General features: G+C 48.1%; 1 long non-coding RNA gene across 2 annotated transcripts in view; it reads left to right on the plus strand.

Moving 5' to 3' along the window:
* The first annotated feature begins 1,988 nt into the window (after positions 1–1,988).
* The window catches only part of LOC138113888 (uncharacterized), a 43,624-nt gene continuing 28,381 nt past the window's right edge, over positions 1,989–17,231 (plus strand). Inside the window, exons 1-3 of one of the 2 annotated variants that reach the window (XR_011152376.1) lie at positions 1,989–2,361; positions 14,140–14,215; positions 15,648–15,973. This is a non-coding gene — a long non-coding RNA (uncharacterized lncRNA). Of the gene's footprint in view, positions 2,362–14,139; positions 14,216–15,647; positions 15,974–17,231 lie in introns of those variants that run through there. The other variant, XR_011152377.1, reaches the window with a different exon arrangement.

Consider the following 17,231-nt stretch of genomic DNA (forward strand, 5'->3'; position numbering starts at 1 on the left):
CCTCCTCCACCTCATTTTTAAATCTTGCAGCAGGCTTAGTGGTAGTGACAGGTGGGAGACTGACAGCACTGGAGATTAGAAGCCGTGTTTAGGTGGTGGGGAGAGCACCCTCTTTTCCTCCCGTGGTGCTTTATTCCCCTCCAGCCATGTCTCCTTGTGGCTTGGGCAGAGAAAATCCTTGGCTGCCCGCTCCATATTCTGCTCCCCAGTGCTGCTGGAAGGGCTGTGGGAAGCTGGGGCTGTCCCTCCCACCCTGTCACCAGCATGGCTTTGTGCCAATGTGGTCACCTGCCCCCATATGACCAGAGAGTGGACGCTTTAAGACATCCTTGGTCATCACAGCACAGTGTGAACTTGCAGTTCTGCAAAGGCTGTTGGACCTGGAGCTCCTGTGGTGGCTGCAGGGAGTGAGGAACTTGTGGGGAAAAAATATCTGAAATGGTTTCTCTGGGTGGTCATTTTTTAAAAAAAGCATCTCTTTGGGTCTCCAGGTCATCAGTCTGTCCAGGTAGAATGTTCTGAAGTGGCGGGGGGGGGAAGGGGGGGCAGATATATTTGGGGGCTTCTGCCCTCTTTGGGGCATCTGTGTAGACCTGTAGTCGGCCTGCCCTCTCTCGGGGGTGTTGTCCTAGCTGGAAAAGGGGTGAGCATGGCAGCTAAGTGTAAGACAATTTTTGGAGCCACCACAGCTCCTGGACTCTGGGACTTCGTCCTGCAGCCACCCCATCTCTGATGGGAGTGCAGTACCCATGGGCTTCAGGGATAACCCTGCCCTGTCCTCCTGGGATGGAAAAGGGACAGGGGAGGAAACCAGGGGCTAGGAAGATCTCTTCTGGAGAGAAATAAAGGAACCCACCCTCAGTATGAAGCAGCAAGAGGTTTCCAGCTCAGCCCTAGTTAATGAGGGCATTTTGATCTACAGTTGTTGACTGCAGAAAGAGCCTTCCTGATAAAGTGGGGAGAGATGTCCTAGGGGAGAGGGTCGCTGAATATGCATGGCCCCGGGTCTCTTTGTTTAGCTGATATCTGACTATATTTATTCTTCTAGATTACACATTCTGACTGCGGAACAAAGGGCTGGCAGGAGCTGCTCTCTTGTGCTTAATAATTTGAGTGAATTTACATTTCAATGCAGCCCTGTGCCACTTCCCACCCCCCATGGAAAAAGCAGAATTTCCCTGTTGTGGGGAGGGAGGAAAAGAAACTCCCACCGCAGTGGCCAGGCTGGGAGATTTATTGCGGTTCCTCTCTAAATTTATTCCTCGAGAATCTTGCACACGTGTGCCCACCCTCCTGATGCAGAGATGTTTTCTTCCCCACTCCAGTGTTGCTCAGCCAACTCTGCCTGCCCCACCTCCCTGCTGAGCACTGTGATTCATCCTCAAGTAATTAACCATCAGCAGTACAGAAAGTACCTGCCTTGGCAGAAGTGTGAAAACACATCTACACCTAACGGGAACCGGATTGAAGGTTTCCACTTTGAGTGACACCCAGGGAGCTGCAAAGTGATGAAAGGACAGAGTTGCCAGAACTCTCCAAACACGGTCTGGTTTCTATGCAACGTCCTTTTCGCTGTACTTTGGGAACTGAAACTATAAAAAACCCATTTGCTGAGTCAGAGTTAGTTATGGGGGCATGGAGGTGGCAGGTTTTTCACTTGCTGGTCTGACCAGGATCCTTGGATTCCTGCCTGCAGCAAGTGATTTGACCTGTTTGGTTTATCTCTTGCTTCTCAGCTGAATTTTCCCTGTTCTGCATCCCCAGGCTCATCTCAGAGTATGATTTTGTGTCCCTGTACAGGAAATCCGTGCATACAGGCCCAGGATCCTGTGTTGGCTGCCACCCACCCCTTACTGAGCCCCAGTCCTGCAGTTAATGTTAGGAGAACTGCATAATTTGCTCTTGCCTGCCTGATAATAACTTTGCAGGGCCAGGGACTTTATATGCTGATAACCTCAGTATGCTACACCTCATTTGGGTCTCTTACCAGCAGCTGCTCTGCATTAGCCCATTATGACAAACTTTGACTATAGGCACAGCTCCTCACTGCTGTTTTAGAGGACATCTCTGCTTTTCTTGAGCTTTTTAGGAGCTGGGCTGTGGGGCCATGAGCACAGGACCTTATTGGGTGGGATTTGTATGTTGAGATGTGGCTCAATTAATCCCTTTCTTTCATTTGCTCTTCTGTCCAAGTCCTACAGTGTCTCACATGGTGCAAAATGAGATGAACCCTCACTGCTCTTGCGGCTGAAGAAGCAGAACATGAGGAAAGAGCAGCCTCAGAGGTACCTGAGCACAGCAACAGCCTCTTCCAGAAGCTCATTACACCTGAACTTGTGCCTTTAGGCAGCCAGGGGACAGGTAATTTTGTCCTGAATTCTTTTCTTGCCATCGTTTTCCTCCTCTTCGAGTTTGCATGAGGACCTGTATGTGGGAGATGTGAGTTGTTGAGCTGAACTTCTCAGGGAAGTCAGCTTCCAGCAGGCTCCACATGTGGGACCAGGGGCTTTTAACATGTTGAGTTCAGGCCTTCATTGCAACCTGAGCTGCAAAACAACTTGGAAATGGGGTTTATAGCTGTGTTTCCCCACTCCTATGTACTTGGGAATGTGTCAAGCTCTGTGGATGTGTGTCCCTATACTGCCCAGAGCTGAATTCCTGGCAATGATCTCAACTTAATCAGTAAGAGCTTGTGCATGTGATACTTCTCTTCTTTCTGATGACACTTCTAGATGTTGGTGTTCTGCAATGCAGAATGGAGGAAAAAATGTTTGATGAACGTGGGCAGAACCAGGACCTTGCCCTGTGTCCTGCTCCAGCATGACAGAGGGAATTTCCTGCCACGTATAAAGTGTGAACAGTGCATGGTTGTCAGCAGTTCTGTCTGAAAAGCCTGCTGGAGCAGGTAGCTGTGTTTATTTAGTGGCTGGATGTATATGTTCATTATTTCTCATTGGCTTTGCATTCGGTACATGCTAAAATGTGGAACCATACATATGTATCTTCCCTATCACACACACATATATAGTCTGTAACACACACGAGCACAATACAGCATTAAACCAGGGGGCTTTCATTTCTCTTAATTACCTAATTATATTGATTCTTACATTCTGTACATCTTGGTTTTATCTGAACTTTCCAGAAGGTGTAAGTAATACGCATCTTGTCACATCCCATTTTCACACTAGCGCTGTTGCTGTATGAACCGTTGCTCGAAATAAAACACGACGAGAATAGGCAGCCATCTGTCTGGGAAGCACATGCAGTCCCAGATGGCAGCTCCTCTCCTGCTTGCTGGTAGCAGAGTTCTCTGCCTGAGGAACACAGCAGAAATGTGTAACTGTTCAGCAGGGATATGTAGAATGTGGGGCCCTCCCCGGGGCTGGGGCTCGAGGCCCTTCAGTGATGGAAGGGGAGGGAAACTTGGAGCATGGAGCCCATCTCTAAGGTGTTCATCTCACTCACAGCAACTTCTCTGTGCTCAGCTCTCTGGGAATGAGGTTCCTCATCCTGTCTGTGTGAATATTCCTTTGGAATGGTGAAGTGGGGACCTGATGGAAAAGAGTCCACAGGACCTCGGCAGGTAAAGCTGGAGGGAGGTAAAAGCCCCTGAGCAGTTCTCTCTGGACTGTTCACATGACAAGTGACTCTGCTTGGTTTGCAGGCAGTTTGGCCACCAAGAACTGACACGTGCGAACCTCCAAGGGTCACAAACCACCTCACAGCCAGTGTCCCTCGACCAAAGCATTGCCCTTGTGTCATTCAGGACAAGTGCTGCCTGCCCTCAGTCAGTGCCTGCCAGCAGTTGGTGCCACTTGTGAAATTACAGCATGGGAATGTCTTTCCTGCCAACAGAGGTGAATGGGTGATGAAATACCTCTACTTAGCAAAGCTTGGCCATTTCTGCTGGACTCGGCATGCAGGGGTTGGTTTCACTGATCAAATGTAGCAGAAAAGGCACAAGAATGTCTAAAGTACTAAGTCTGGGAGTGGCTGGGTGAGAATGCAGCTTTCTTATTCTTTGAACTTTCTGCCCCTGCACGCAGTTTTTAATTTGGCCTGAGGGAGGGATAAAGGATGCTGGAACAGGTTTCTACAGAACTGAGGAACACTGAAGAAATTATCACAAAAGTAGTAACAGCCCTTGGGAGAGGCACCCAAAGCCATCAGCCTGTTGACTGTGACTTTCACTACAGCCTTTAAAAGAGCTGAGCAGTGGTTCTGTGAAACAATCAATAATTTCTTTATAATTTTGCTTTGCAAAATCATCTCTTTGGGTTTCAGTTTTCTGGAATGTCTTTCAAGGCTGTCTCAATTCCCAGAAAAGCCTTTGCACCATCTACTGACTTTTTAACCTCGTGATACCTGTTCCCATCTGCAGTTTTTCCACTGGAAGGCTCATGGATGAGGTATTGAACTGCAGAGCTCGGCACAAGTCCTTTTGTACAGGGTGAAACTGTCATGGGCAGGGACACCTTCCACTAGACCAGGTTGCTCCAAGCTCCATCCAAACCGGCCTTGAACCCTTCCAGGGATGGGGCAGCCACAGCTTCTATGGGCAACCTGTGCCAGTGCCTCACCTCCCTCACAGGGATCAACTTCTTCCTAATATCTAATCTAAACCTAATATCTTTCTAATATCTAATCTAAACCATGCATGTGGTTAGGAGGAAAGACAAGTGTGCATGCAGAAAAGGTCCTGCTTAGATTGTGCAGAGGGTCAGATTGTTTTGGATGCAGGAGAAAAACAACTGGTTATTCCTTCCTCTTGGAAACGATTTTGCCTTGGCCCAGCTTGTGCAAAGTAGAATTAGAGAGCCTTGCTGAGCACCGGGAGCTGGCGGGAGCCATCACTCAGCCAATTCATCATAATGGGAGCCTGCTAGCTAATAAGCAGGTAATAAATGTGCTAAGTGTCCACCTTCAGATTGCCTGTGTGCCTCCCCCCTGCCCAAACCCTGGGCTGCAGTTGCTGGCGAGGAGACATCACCCTGGCTGACAAGCAGACGACGCTGGAGAGATGCCTGTCTGGCTTTTCTCTCCTGCCAAGGGCATGGCAGGAGAGCCACAAGCTCTGCAGGGCAAGGTGTGGGGCTGGGGAAGCAGGTTAAGGCGAGGAAGCAGGTTAAGGCAGGAAAGCCTCATCCCAGGTAAATCAGTCCTGAAGGCTGCAGTGAGGCCTGGCTGATCTCTTCAAGTCAGGTAGCAGATTGGGGTGGGGTAGGATATGGAGAGGGTTTCACTTTGTCATGGAAAGTTTTGCATCTTTGGTCGAGGTGCTAAAATTGTGATCTCTCTGGTTTTCAGTGCGTGAAATGATGGACAAAGGGCATCTGGAGGCAGGTGCTGAGGAAATACAAGGGGATGTTGAGTAGAGAAAGCACAGGGCAATGCTCCCCCCTGCTCTGAGAAAACAGCCATGGGACAGGCTGTGGTACTGTGGAATGATGGAATGGTTTGGGTTGGGAGGCACCTTAAGGATCACCTAGTTCCCATGAGCAGGGACGTGTTCTACTAGACCAGGTTGCTCAAACCCCCATCCAGTCTGGCCTGACGCACTTCCAGGGATGGAACATCCATAACTTTTCTGGGTAGCCTCCTCCAGTGCCTTACCACCCGCTGGAACAGGTGGTACCAGGAGAACCTGGGCCTGGGATTGGAGTCACAGAAGCTCAAAGGAAACCCATGTCCCAGAGAATTACCAGTGGGTGGCTGTCCTTGCTGAGGGACATGGGTTAGGAGAGGTGATCCTGGAGGAGGTGACAAGTCCAGAGGAACAGATCCTCCTCTGACCTCAGGTCAGGTCCACAGACCCCAAGCAGCAGTGAATGGGAATACATGGAATTGCAAGGGCCTTTGCTGGCATCAGGCATGAGGGACTGGGCCAGTAGAGTGATCTCTTTGGTGGGACTGGGGACAATCCTGACTGGAGGAGATTGCAGGAAGGGCAGGAGATAAGGACCTCTTTATATCCTCCAACTGAGAAGGACCTGCTGGGGCATAATCTTTGGGACCGCCACCTGTGATTGACAGCTGTCAATCTATCCTTGCTGGGGCTCTTCCCAGGGATCCCCCAGCCCATGGGGTTGCTGTTCTCCTGGTCCCTGCTGCTCCTGCCTGTCAGGGCTCTGAGCAGGAGGTCAGCACCACAGGGCCCTGCTCAGCAAAGCAGGGAAGCCTGTCCCTATTTGTCACCGAGCACGGGGGCCTTGGAGGTGAATCAGAGGCACTGCATTAATAGATCTAATCATGGCAAGCCTTGGTCGTGCTGGCTGGAGCAGTCTGTTTGCTGGCTGACAGCAAGCTTGCCGTGAGCAGGAGGGAGAGCTGGAGTGGGAAGAGCTGCCCGGCCGCAGCTCTGTGGGGTGGGGCCTTGAGGGTGGCTGAGCTGAGTTTCTTTCCATGAGTTGGGTGGGTGAAATCCTGGTCTCATGCTCATGGATGGAAAATCCAACAGTGTGGATTGCAGCCAGGCAGATTTTGGTTTTTGGAGAACATCCCATGCTTTCAGGGGTTTCTCTTTTCCTTGGTTATCTTTAAAGAGGTCTGCTGCTCCTTTTAGTTTGCTGGCATCCCCCAATTTTGCATTCATCTTCCTTGCTAATGCTGTGGTTGGTGCCAGTGCTGGCTGGGGTTTCAGACCAGCCTGGGATCAATAGGGGAGCACTTGCAAGCATCATATTTATTGAGTCTTATATTGAGAGCCCTTGTGCTATTGATCGTAACAGTAACTTCAGCTGGAATTTGGGAAGCACTTACTTGAAGTCGAAAAAATGAGAAGAAAGCAGAATGCTGGGTGACTGGATTGACTTCATTTCCAGCGGATTACACTGTAATAATTGTGTGGGTCCAGTCTGCTTTCATTACTTGTCCCTCTAATGAAAGTACCAGGAATGCTTTCAGATTTCAATATGCAGGATTACAGGGCTTGCTTAGAAAAGCACCAGAGCATAGTGGCCAGGAGCAATATGAGAGACTTCATCTTAATAACCGGCAGAAGATACCCACTCACCCTGCTGTCTTCCCCACTCACATCCTTTTCTTTGCTTTCCTTCCTCTAAATAAAAAGGAAACAAAAATGCCAATTACTGAGAATATGAATTTTTCATTGACCTCCTGTAATACCCCACAAAGCTCAGGAGCCTGGAAAGTAATGAGAGAAGATGACTGTCTGGACCAAAAGTGGGGTGAGGACATTGTCAAGGGCCTGACTTGGGGGTGAGGGAAGGACAGGGCTGCTCTGGGGTCAGGAGGGATAAGAAGGGGTGCTGAAGGCTCATCACATATCTCTACTTTTCATTCCAGCCCAGGGGCTCCCCTCTCTGCAAGCAACTGCTTTTATTATGGGATGGTCTGGGATGCCCTGAGGGGTTAGGGCAACCTTAGCATGGGTGTGCAGGTCTGTTCTGTTTTGGTTTTGTTGTTTTTCTTCTTTTCTGACACACAGCCTTCCACTGAAGCTCTTGGTGTGGGGAAAAGTACCCCAAATATACCCAGGCTGGGGGTGCTTTGGCTGCCAAATGTCTTGCTCTGCTTTGCAGAGCTCTTTGTGGAGGTGCCCTGAGTGCTCAGAACCCCAAGTTTGGGACCAAACTTGCTGGGATCTTGCCACCATGCTGGGGCTTTCTAGGACTTCTGTTGTTTTTAATATGCTGCTTTGCAGTAACCCAACAAAAGCTGCTCTCAAACTCATTTATTATTTTTTTAATAAAGGCTCTCCCCACTTTTTTTTTTTTTTTTTTAAAAGATGCTGTCAAATTGCACTTCTTAAGATTCATGGTGGATCTCCTTTGCCTGACTCTATTACCCAATTTAAATACTCAACAGCAAGAGGGGTTGAATGCCACTGTGTTAACATGGTGCCAGAGACCTCTGCGAGGTTGTTTGTTAAAAGCAAATTGTACCTGTTAAGGGGCTGGGAAGGGGAGCACAGCTGCTGTTAACTGCTTTACCAAATTGACTCTGACTCATTCGTTTCAAATGAAAATTGAAATGCTTTTGACTTCTTCTTTTTCTTCTCCTTTTATTTATTTTTTTTTTTTTTAATCCTTCCAGTGGCAAATTTGCTTTACTTAACGCTAAGTGGGGATCATTTCTTGTGATTACTGAAAAATGCATCATAACTTTTGATTACGCTGCTATTAAGGATGCAGAATGGCAATTGCTGCTGCTCGAAGAGAGGGAGAGAGAGAGGGAACGCTGCTGGAAGAGTGGGTGTAACCCTTTGCTGTGCCGAGTGCTGTGGAGAAAGTGTAAATGCAGCTGCTCTGGGCCCCCAGGCTGGAGGGGCTTTATCTGGGGGTCGAATTTGAGCTGGGTGCAAGTGAATACGAACACAGGTGATCCCTGGAGTGATGCAGTGAGAGCTAGAGCATGACTGAACTGCCAGAAGTATTCCTTTTGTAGGGGTTAATGATCCTCTCTGTAAATGAAAACACCGTGGGAAGGCTGATTATTGTTCGGAAGAAGGAAACATTTAGGGGAATGGAGAGGGAATGCTTCTGGCAGCAGGATAAAGGACGCACATCCCAGGGTTGTAGAGACCCTTCAGTGGGATGGACGTTTGTGCCTGGGGGTTTACAGTGAGGAAGAGTGGTGCAGGCATCCCGGGAGATACAGCAGGAGAGGGATCGTGGAGTGCCCAGGGACACTGCCCACAGTGCTGGGGAAACTGAGGCAGGGAACAGAAGGTGGGAGGAGGAATTGCTTTACTTTGCACTGCGGTTTTCAGCAGCAAAGGCTTGACTTCAGGACAAGTGCCAGTGATGCTGATGAGCCTTCTGGAGGTAATCCCTGCCTGGATGGGGAAAAACCTTCTGGGCCAGTGCAGAGAGCCCCTTCCTGGCTTAGTGAAGGTGTAATCGATGTTTCCCTCCTGCTACTCAGCACAGGGGGCTGTAACCAGAGACAACACGTGTGGACTGGTGCAAAGGTGTGTGTCCAGCCTTCCAGAGGATTTGGGTGGTTACTTGGGAGCTGAGGAAGGGGGGGGGCGGGGGGCGGTGTTGTTCTGCACTGCCAGCCCACAGCCAGATGATCAGAGGATCACAGGAGCGAGGCACACGGTTTTGGTGGTGGTCACTTCGACACTTGCCCGTTTGCAGCCCCTTTCCAAGGAGCTTTGCTGTTTTTTCTGCCCCTTTTGTAGCTCTCTCAGGGCACCACCAGCCCCCTGTGGCTGCTTTAGCCCTGTGTTCCCTCTGGTAACTACGTTTCCCAGAGTTCCTACTCTTAAAGGGCTGTACCTGGCAGCGCTGAGCCGCCTCTGAGATGGAAGAACGAGAAATGTCATAGGCTGTTCTTAATTAAATCATAAGCAGAGGGAGCAGCCACATCAGCTATTTGAAATAGGTTTGGAAGATGGAGCTCTCTTATTAATAAGGGAAGACACTTTTTTAAAATTTTTTTTTCTTTTATCTGCAGTCCCTGTTGCTCTGAGGAATGCTGTGGCCAGCTGCAAACAGCTGGCTCTGTCTCATGCTTTGAAAGAGCAGGGTTGCTAGTGGGAGTGAAAGGTTAGGTTTCAGGTGGGCTCTGTGGGGCTCTGGGATACTCGGGAGGACTTCTCTGCCCTGGCAAGGCTTGCCTGTGAGCCTCCTGAGAACGCTTGGGTGGTGCTGCAAAGCTGGAGAAGTTGAATATGGACAGAAGCATGTGGAATGATCAGGTGCAGAGATCAACCTGCAGAGCTAGGGAGAAATGTAACAGCTCCTGCTATTGAGGAGACATCCAGTGCCCTCCAAGGAGAATTACAATTTCTGCTTCATTTTTTTCCTCTTCTCCGTGCCCCAAATTGAGCTCGATAGCAGAACAGATGTGGCTGGTCCACCCAGCAAAATGTGGTTACAGGAAGGGGTGTTTTTAGACAGCACTGGCAGCTGTGTGGGTTGGATTTCTTGTCTAGAAAGCCCACAGGGGATCATACCTTTACCAGCTCACCACTGCCCCATCTCCAGCTGGAGGGGATCAAACCCAGTCCTTGCAGCCCAGCAAATAAGGGTTGGCTTTATCTTGGGAGCATGGGGATCGTCCTGGCTGGAGGCTGTGTCTTGGCAATGAATGTGGAAGGTCAACCAGTCTCAACATTCCCAAAAGTGCATCCATACATGCACACTTACAGATACACACACTAACACACACACACACACATATATACATATATATGTAGATGCATGTGTATATATATAAAATACACATATATATATTTTTTTGCTGGCAGCTGAGATAAAAGGGATATAATGAAAATGTAAACGAAAAACTTTACAGCAGGCATGGCCTGACAGAGGGAAGATTGATATCCCGTGATGCTTTGTCTTGATGAGACAATGAAAAATAACCACCACGGCAGCTGTGTCAATATCAGACTTGGTAATGCACCACTAGCTGTGGGTTTTTATTTAATCCGCTTTGCTTTAAGATGATAACGGTTGTTACTTTTCAATGCTTGTCTGTCAGCACCCTGGCACTGCAATATTCCTCCGCAGCTTTGCGAGCGGGTTTCATTTATTTTAAAATACCATTTCACACACTGCTGACTTTTAACAGTGTTCCGTGTGAGTTTGGGAGATTGAATAGTGACAGAAACAACACTTTTTATGAGAATACAGAATATTAAAAATGGGGCACAATATACAGATGGCAGTTTTCACTACAGCTTGTTTTTTTCCCCCCAACCTGCTTCTGCTACTCAGCTTCCCACTGAATGCATTTGTAGTAACACCATAAATGTCACTTTCGCTGACTGCCTTTTGGCATTTTATTTAAATGGGAATTTGGTGCTTTCTGCTGCTGCTGCTGCCACCACTGCATCCTGCTCCTGTTCTTCAGGAGTGCCACTGTGCACTCCTCTTGCATCCAGCGCATTTTCCATCAGCTCGGATCCAGGGGCTGCCAAAAGGGGAACAACCCCAGCTGTGGCAGAGTGATGGAGTGTGTGTGTGCCTGTGTGTGCACACCTGAGTGTCTCTGGGAGGACTGGGAAGGTCACTGAAAGCCATACAAGAGTGGTTTCTGCTCGGTGAAATACTTTTCTCTTTGCTTGGCTTCTCTGAGGCTCTCATCTTGCCAGTAAAATGAAAAACTGTGTGCTGCTGTGATGGCACTGAGAGGCAGATCAGGTATCTGGAGTTAGTAACTCTTGGTCTTAACTCCTGGGACTCTTTTGGCTGCTTCCTGCCTAAAACTCTGGCTGCTTGATTTAGCTCAGTTGCTGAGATGTTGAAAGAGCCCTGTCCCCTCCAGGTTTCCTGGGGCAAAGAACAGTAAAATCTTCCCCATAGGTGATATAGTCACATGGCACATCCCTCTGTGGGCCTGCCTGCTGCTCCTGTAGCCATGTAGATCTCCAAAAAGTCTCCAAAGCTTTGTGTATGAAGAACTGTGATGGGTGTCAGTTCTCGGCAGTCCTGATCTGTCTCCTGTCACAGGGCTGGAGAAAGCTGCTGGTGTGCCAGTACTTTCCTGGGGGGCCACAAGGGCTGGAAAGCAACAGGGGAAGGGGTGAACTGAGGGCTTGCTTTGATTTGTCCTCCATTTGTGTCTCAGAGTGGCTGGAGTAACCAATGACCTCCTGAAGTGTCCCTCCTCATTGGGAACAGGCAATTTTGCTGGCTTTTCCCTCATTGTGGCCCCTGAGGGAAGAGAGTGAGCTGCTCCTTGTGCCCTGGATGCTGTGGCTCACCTTGTTGCACACCAGCTTTTTGGGATATGATTCTGTAAATACAGGAGGATCTACACCCACATTCCCTATGCAATTCCTTCAGTGTGGAGGAAAAGCTTGTGCAAGACTCATCCTTGTTTTTCTCATCCCTGTTCCCACTGCCAACAGCTCTATTGATAGTCTGTGACAACTCCCTGTCCTCTCTAACCTCTGGGAGGGATGGGGTGCACTCTTGCCATCATCTTCTAATTCTACAAGACACCAGAGGGTTTTTGGAGATGTCTGATTGCCTGGTTGTCCCAATTCTTTGCATAAGTTTGGAAATGCCTAAGCCTCCGCACATCCAGGCTGGAATGGTTTGACTGAATTGTAGGGGATGATTGTGGCAGAGCCAGGAATTTGCACCTTTGTGGACAGAAAAACTGGTTTTGTTTGAAAATTGAAATGTTGATTTTGATTAATGTGGGAAAGGAGGTAATGAAAAAAAATTTTTTTTTGACATTTTGAGGTGATGGCTGATTGCAGGGAAATATTGCCCATCCCCAGAAATGTTTATAGCCAGTTTGGATGAGGCTCTGGGACACGAAGTTGTCGGGCAAGGTGTCCCTGCCCATGGCAGGGGGTTGGAATGAGATGAGTTTTAAGGTGCCTTCCAACCCAAATAATTCCATGATTTCTTTGTTTCCTACCCAAGGACCCTGTAGAGATACTTGATACCACCAAATGCTTAATCAAGTTTTTTCAGTGTTTTGGAAAATGACAGATGTGGGATTATTACTTTCATCTCTGTAAAATGTTTTATTTTAATCTTTGAGCTGGAGGTTCATTGTACAGGTGTACAAGGACATTATATAAAATAAAATGACCTCAACCAATGTTTTTCCATCTTTTTGTAAAATTTTTGCTGTTGCAGATTGTGTTACTGCAGGACTAAGTGCACCTGCCTTCCTTGAGCCCTTCTGGGAGGCTGGAAATTTGTCCTTCTCCATTCCCCTGGTAAAAAGCTGCTATTTCTGGCTTTGCAGGTTGCAATGGCATCAGACTCGCAAGTGGTGATATTTTAATGTACATAAAGCTGTTTTCCAGTGCAGGCTGAATCTTCTCCCCTCTTGGTCCCAAGAGGGTATTGTAGCAGGGGGTGGGAGGAGCAGAATGAGCCATTACTGAACAGGTTGACTTTCTAAAGAAAATGTGAGCTGTTTGAAAATGCTCCTACAATGTGCAATGTTCCAGGCAATCCTGGGAGATGGATGAGCAGCAAGAGTGCAGGTGAGGCAGGCAGAGGCACTGGAGAAAATGTTGCTTTCTTGTCTCTGTCCCAACGCAAATAATTTCCACATAAATAGCACCTATCTGTTATTTAACACTTAAATCATCAAAGTGTCCATCAGCAAGGAGCTCTTTTGTGCTGGATGCTCCACAAATATAAAAGTGTGCACACGGGGAAGCATGGAGATGGTTTATGGCTCCTGTTTTAGGGCAAGGAGATGGTGCAGGTGACCTTTTCAGTGCCCTTAAACCCCATTATCTATTCATCACCTATTGCAACAAAGAAGAGTTGCACAAAGTTTATCCCACATTTCATCAGATCTGGTTTCCTAAAGTGAACTTAGGGAAGCTAAACTTTCCTCCTGCTGTCTATTTAAAAACCACTCAACTACACTTGTGTATGTATTGGTGTGGTGTAAGTCCATAGTAATGTTGTATTTGCATGATCCACCAGGAAAAAAAAAAAAGAGTCTACCTTCAGCCTGATCCTTTTTGGCTTCTTGGACATGAGGCAAGATGGATAACAAGGAAAACAGTCCTCATCTGAAGCTCTGCATGTTTTGGCTCTGCTGTAGCATTTCCTAGAAATACTGTCTTCTTCTTGTTGTTTCCGAAAGCCATGGTGTTTGCCTACTGCAAATGGTTGCCAGTGTTAATTTAGTGGTTCCCAGCTCTACCTGCATGGCTGTGGCAGGGAATATTGCTGAACTCCGTAATTCCATGTGTAATGTATGACTTGCTACTCAGGGCTCTGCTCTTTACCAAGCAGAACAGATTAATTAACCTGAGGTAAAGAAAGGAGATCCCTTAACATCCCCCTCCCTCTGGACATTTGTTTTCCATGGGGCTGGGCAGTGACACTTCATGCAAAACAAACGGGGATGTGGGCTGGGCAGGGGGGTGTTGGTGGGGCTGGGTGAGTTATGGTAACATGGGAATCACGGGTCACATCTGTGCCTCCGCTGTGCACTCAAGGAATGTGTCTTTCCAGTGATGGATGGCGTGCCTGGGATACTCTGGAAACCCAGCTCTTAGCTCCCAGCTTGGCATTTTTTCAGGGAAGCAGGAGGAGCACCAGCCAGGAGGATTTTCTAGGATGAAGTGAAAGGGATGCTGAGGCACCTGCTGGTTTGAGCTCTCTCCATTGGCAGGTGCAGTTTACCTGTGTGAGGTGGTTATACTGGATTCTCTGTAATGGTATTTTACAGGTACACGGAGTTTTTCCTGTTGTCCACAGACCTTGTTTCATCCCTGAGGATGCTCATTCTCCTTGGAGGAGCTGTGGCAAGTACCAGAGAAGTTTCTCCCTTTGCAGTATTTCTTTAACAGGAGGAAGGGGTTTTTTTTAACACAGAACTATTGGTGTCATGGTGGTAGTTTGGGATTTTTGGAAGGGAGTCTCAGCTTGGCTTGCTGCACCAGCTCCTGGTTTGTGGGTCCTGATGGGCTTCATTCGGCACTTCTGGCCCCCATCTGACAAACTTCATGTCCAGCAGAACCTGTCCAGGTGCACCCACTGAGTCTATTCACCACTGCTTCAAAGAGTTTAGGTTTGTGTCTCCATTGAGTGGGAGGAAGGACTCGCTTTCAAATTTGTGGTCATCATGTCCAGGGCATATGGGCATTGTGGCTTCTCTGTTGCACCACCAGACCAAGCTCATTTTGGCTGAGCTGGATGCAGAGTTAGGATCTCAGGGCAATGACTTGGGTGTAACTGGCCTCCCCAAACTTGGGATGCAGGGTTTCCAGGAAGAATGTCCTGTGTGATGACTCTGAGCTGCAGGGGCCAGGAGGCTAATTCAATGTGTACAGTGGGATTGTACCCAGCCCTTAAACTGGGACCTGTTCTGGGGTTTCTGGGCAGGAGGTGACAATTCCATTCCAGGCCCAGTGCCACAACTGCTGATTTTCCATCTCTCCTTCACTAATACCCCCTAATTTTGCTTTGGCCATGTAAGCGCTGAGCTTGTGCAAGGGTGAGAGTCATAAGGAGAGCACTGGGTGGTCAGTGGGTTGGATGGGGGGGATTAACTCTGCTCCCGCATTTTCTATGCCTTGTGTTTGCCAGGTGAAAGCACAGCAGGTACCTGTGCCCCAGGTCCCCAGCCCTGAGGAGCTGCAGGTCACCTGCACCGCGGTCCCTGCACAGCATCCCACCCCTCTGACACCCCAGAGCAAACTCCACTCTGACTGTCACTATGTGGACAAAGGCAACCTGCAAGAACTCAGAGCTCTATCTGGGGTTAGCAGCTTTCTGTGCAGTGCACTGAATCCCACAGGGCGTTTCCAGCCTTTCCATCATCTGTTGCAATCCTGTGGTTATTATGGATAGCAATATCAGTACCTGGAAGCTCTTTGGTGGCAGTTGCTGTTTCAGAGGCTATTAAGCTTGCAGCTGAACACCTCTTTGTCTAAGCTAGTGCCTAATCTTTCACATGACAATATCTTTACAGCTAGACCCATCTGGAGCCTGAGTCAAAATCAGATTCACTTTCACTTGAAACTGCAGATTTGGAGAATTACACTGTGTCAGCAGGGGAGGGGGGAGAGATTTTTGCTAAGAAGATGAAGGAGGTATTTCCTTATCTATGAAAGGATACAAAATGGCATTCTAGTTTTGGCTGGGATGGATGGCTGTTTTCTTCACAGTGGCTAGTATGGGGTTGTGTTTTGGATGTGTTGATGATGATGTGATGTTTTTGTTTCTGCTGAACAGAGCTTACACAGATCCAAGGCCTTTGCTGCTCCTTGGACTGCCCCACCAGTGAGGAGTCCTGGGGTGCACAAGGAGCTGGGAGGGGACACAGCTGGGACAGCTGACCCCAAGTGACCCAAAGGATGTTTCATACCATATATTTGATGATATAAAGCTGGGGAAGAAGAAGGAGGGGCATTCAGCAGAGTGATGGTGTTTGTCTTCCCAAAAACACATGTGATGAAGCCCTGTTTTCCTGGGGATGGCTGAACACCTGCCTGCCTATGGGGAATGGTGAATGGACTCCTCGTTTCTCACGTGTGGTTTGCTTTCCCTATTAAACTGTCTTTATCTCAATCCACAAGTTTTCTCACTTTTATCCTTTCAGTCCTCTCCCCCAACCTACCAAGTGGGAGTGAGTGAGAGGCTGTGTGGGGCTGAGTTAAACCACAACAAATGGCAGCATTAAATCTTTGTCAGGAGATCTTAGAAGGGATAATGCCTTTCTATGTAAAAAGCAACCCAAACAAACCAGAGATAATAGACATTTAGGTGAAAGCAAATGATCTATGATTTTTGAGCATGCTGGAATCTGGGTAATGAACTACTTGTTCAGATGTCTTCTTTTGAGTTCATTAGCTTTGTTCCACCCTCCACTTGGTATTTTAACATTATTCTAAAATGCTCCTTGCATTACATTCCTATCCCTGTCTTTCAAAAACTAGAACAGCTTAGTTCATAGAATCATAAAATGGTTTGGGCTGGAAGGGAACTTAAATATTATCTTGTTCCACCCCCCTGCCATGGGCAGGGACACCTTCCACTATCCCAGGCTGCTCCAAGCCCTGTCCAACCTGGCCTTGGACACTCCTGGGGATGGGGCACCCACAGCTTCTCTGGGTACCCAGTGCCACTGCCTCACCACCCTCACAGGGAAGAAATGCTTGAATTCTCTCTTGCTGGAGATCTGAGTATGGATATGATGTGGAGGATGAAATAGAGGTTCACATATTTTCCATGCTGCTCACTGCAGAGCTGGGAAATTACTAAACTGACACCTTCCGTTTGTCTCTGTGTTTGCAGTGCTGTGATGCCCCTGCCAAACGGGGAGAGTTATGGATGGGAACTGCTGGGGTTTTAGTCTTTGCTGCTGTGAGCTGGAGGCAGCTTTCAAAGGGCTCCAATCCTGTATTTCTGAGAGTTTTGCTGTTCAAGTAGGGTTGTGCTGGAGAAATACATCCCCCCAGCTGTCTGTAGACCTCCAAGACTCTTCCTTCCTTCCCTTCCTTCCCTTCCTTCCCTTCCTTCCCTTCCTTCCCTTCCTTCCCTTCCTTCCCTTCCTTCCCTTCCCTCCCTTCCCTCCCTTCCCTCCCTTCCCTCCCTTCCCTCCCTTCCTCCCTCCCTTGAGTGTGAATAATTCCTCCTCCCCTTTGTGGGTTCTTTTTCTAGCTTATATTCAGGTATACTTTTTTTTAAGTAGTCTTCCCAAATACCAAGTTTTATACTACCCTCAATCTCTTAATCACTCATGAATCCTGTTTTTCCTCACTGTATTTTTGTTGTTTATTTAAATGTATATGAATGTGAAGAATTTCTAAATGGTGT

Source organism: Aphelocoma coerulescens, chromosome 8 (assembly GCF_041296385.1).
Source record: "Aphelocoma coerulescens isolate FSJ_1873_10779 chromosome 8, UR_Acoe_1.0, whole genome shotgun sequence".
NCBI lineage: Eukaryota > Metazoa > Chordata > Aves > Passeriformes > Corvidae > Aphelocoma > Aphelocoma coerulescens.